Here is a 3,168-nt window from a genome sequence, read left to right as displayed (position 1 = left end):
AAACAAAATAATGTTAGGAATTGGTAAAGAAGTGAGACTAAAGCATGAGAAATTTTGGAAGGATCTCAAATTAAACCCATTTGCAATTTGCGAAGATGGAGAAGTCACTTTACATAGTTATTAAAACAGTAGTGGTCTTCTGATTCATCAAAATTACTTCAAATCGTGGTTTATTGTGGCTTTTGAATAATAGCTGGCATGAGCGTACAGAAGTGACCCGACACCACCGCACCCCACAAAGAGGAACAGGGGGATCAAGCTCGGGTGTTTCCGGGCGTTGGCTGCCATCATGTTCCATACTATGCTCACCCATGCCCGGAAACACCGGAGCTTGATCCCCCTGTTCCTGTTTGTGGGGTGTGGTGGTGTCGGCTCCCTTCTCTATGCTCTGAGGGTGACCACATCCAGCCCTGAAGTCGTCTGGGACAAGAAAAACAACCTGAACCCCTGGAGTAAGAAGAGCCCCAACTACCAGTACAAGTTTTACAACAAAACAATCGACTACAAGAAGTTGAAGAAGATATAGTCCTGACTTCTAAGCCCCCCACCACCCCACGGTCACACAGAAACCGCCACCATTCAGTCCAGGAATGTCCATTCCCGCTATTTAATCAGATCTGGCCGGTGATGTTTTCTCGGCTCGCTCTGTCGTTAATCTGACATCATGTGGAGAGAGCTGTACAACACAGGACAGTTGTCGAGATAACCACCTACTGTATGTCATATTATTTATAAGGAACCAGCAGAGAGTAAAGGGGGTTTTACACATAGCGATATTGCTAGCAATATCGCTAAAGCATCACCGATTTGGTGACGCAGCAGCGATATTGCTAGCGATATCACTATGTGTGATACTTACCTCCGACCGGCTCCCCCGCTGTCTGTCGCTGATCGTGCGAGATCGTCCACGTCCATTTCTCATCGGGCGCTTCCCGCTGGGCTTCCTGTGGCGCCGACGAGTGACGCGTGGACGCGAACGGGAGGACGTCAGGATCGCCGCGTCTGAAAGGTAAGTAACGACCGCTGTATCGCTGCTGCATCGCTGTGAGATCTGCCTGTGTGGCAACTCACTAGCGACCATTTAGCGATGCACCAGCGATCCTGACCGGGTCGTATCGTCGTCGGGATTGCTGGTGCATCGCTAAACGTAAAGGGGCCTTAAGGGCCTCATCCATGTCAGATTGAGTGGAACATAGATGCACTGGACAACCCCTTTAAATGCTAAACCAAATTAAAAATGTTATATTTCACACTCCTTTAACCCTATATTTTGATTCTTTGCTCAAGATTCTATTGCTCCACATAGATTAAATAGAAGCAATTAAAAAACACCCTAATGTTTTATGTTATATACTGAAATTGTCTTCATACTTGGCATATTAATTTCTGTTCTTCAGAAAAGTTGTCATTGTATGGAACATTTCTTGTTTGTAGGTTATTTTGTCTCAAACAGCTCTAAATATCTTGAGCATTGTAAGCATTTGTTATATTAATGCTTTTATGGAGGATGCTGCTTTGATTGCCTAAACACACACACATATAATCCGAGCCATTCATTGATAATGGAAATTAAATGGGAAAAAATGTTAACAATTAAAAAAAAACTTTACCAAAACCTAACTTTTTAGAATTTTCCTGTTCCCCTATTTTCCCACTTATTATCACACATTTTCAGCTAATTTCCTCCTTTCTCACAATGTTATAAACCAGAAAACTCCTTTAATGCTGCCTATATGTTTATTTCATGGTCTTTGTACTTACATAACCTTTTCTGGTTGCCATTTATGAAGAAAACATTAACTCTAAGGTAAGCGATTCTTTATTGCTATCTTGCGTTTGTTGACTAAAGCTCAGAAACTTGACGTTTCTGGTTCTTTCTTAGCATAAAGACCAAAATCACTTTGAGATAGCTTTTAAGCGTGATTCATTGAATTTCCAATGTCACGGAGTTGTTTTATATCACCTAATAACAAAATTATTTTACCTTGCCTTATTTGTGAATGACTTTTTATCATTGATTAACAAAACTAATTTACTTTTGGTAAATTTAGCAATTTATGCTAAATGATGTACTGCTGAATAGCTTCATTTTTCTTGTTTCACGAGAAATGAGATATGTAAAAATAAATGAGGTGTTTATTTTATACACACAAATATATATATATATATATATATATATAATTATTATTATTATTTTTTTTTTTTTTCTAAAAAGGCCTAATTTTTCTATACATTTCTTGCCAGGCTTTATTTTTTAAGTGTAAAGATCCGAGTAAAAAAAAGAAAGTACATGACTAGCATATAATAGATTAGTCATCCACAGATTGGATGATACTACTTATTTTAAATGGGTCAACCACTTTATCTTTATTTCTACAAAATTGGAGACAAAATTTTGTGTCACTTGCTAATACGTGAGTATTACAGGATCTCTTTGCTGCAACTTTCCTCACAAACTACATAGCTTTCCTCTTATTAAAATGGCCACTAATGGAGAAGCATTTGACCATACCTGTCCTTCAGCCTCCTCTTAAAACCCCTTCAAGACAGCCTATACGTATATATACTGACCTGAGATATAGGAGAATATCATCCCCATAAAGGTGACAATCCAGCAGCTTTCGGCTATATCTGACAAATTGCTGCATCACAAATGATTGGTGTTGTCACCGTCCATATCTGTTTAACCCCTTAGTTGCTGCTGTCAAAAGTGACTACATCAAATAAATGGTTAAAAGATTGTGGGGGCTTGCACTTTAATCTAATTGACACACCGAGATCATGATTGTGTGGTCCTGATGTTTGCCATAGCAGTTCATGGCCAAATAGCGGCCTTAGAGTCTCCTGGATATAGCGGTCAGTTCAGAAGTTAGCGACATTTAGGTGGTAAACAAACACTTTTTCATTCCTGCTATACCACTTTGCATTAATTCCTAAAAATCACCTGAAGGGTTAATAAACTACCTTACAGCAGTTTTCAATATGTCAGGGGGTGCTGTTTTTAAAATGGTATCACGTTTGGGGTTTTACAATATATAGCACCCCTAAAGTCACTTCAAACCTGGATAGGTCCGTCAAAAAAATAAATTTTGTAAATTTCCTTGAAAAAATGAAAAATTGCTGCTACATTTTTAAACCTCCTAAAAAAGGCTTTCAAAATAAAATACA

The 3,168-nt window shown here is 38.8% G+C and overlaps 1 pseudogene; it reads left to right on the top strand.

Moving 5' to 3' along the window:
- The first annotated feature begins 285 nt into the window (after window positions 1-285).
- Window positions 286-526, top strand: LOC141089651 (cytochrome c oxidase subunit NDUFA4 pseudogene; annotated as a pseudogene).
- The last annotated feature ends 2,642 nt before the right edge of the window (window positions 527-3,168 follow it).

Source organism: Dendrobates tinctorius, unplaced genomic scaffold (genome assembly GCF_039654945.1).
Source record: "Dendrobates tinctorius isolate UK_male_01 unplaced genomic scaffold, ASM3965494v1 ptg000046l, whole genome shotgun sequence".
Lineage (NCBI taxonomy): Eukaryota > Metazoa > Chordata > Amphibia > Anura > Dendrobatidae > Dendrobates > Dendrobates tinctorius.
Note: the sequence above shows the minus strand (reverse complement) of the source record. Positions and strands in the feature narration are given on the sequence as shown.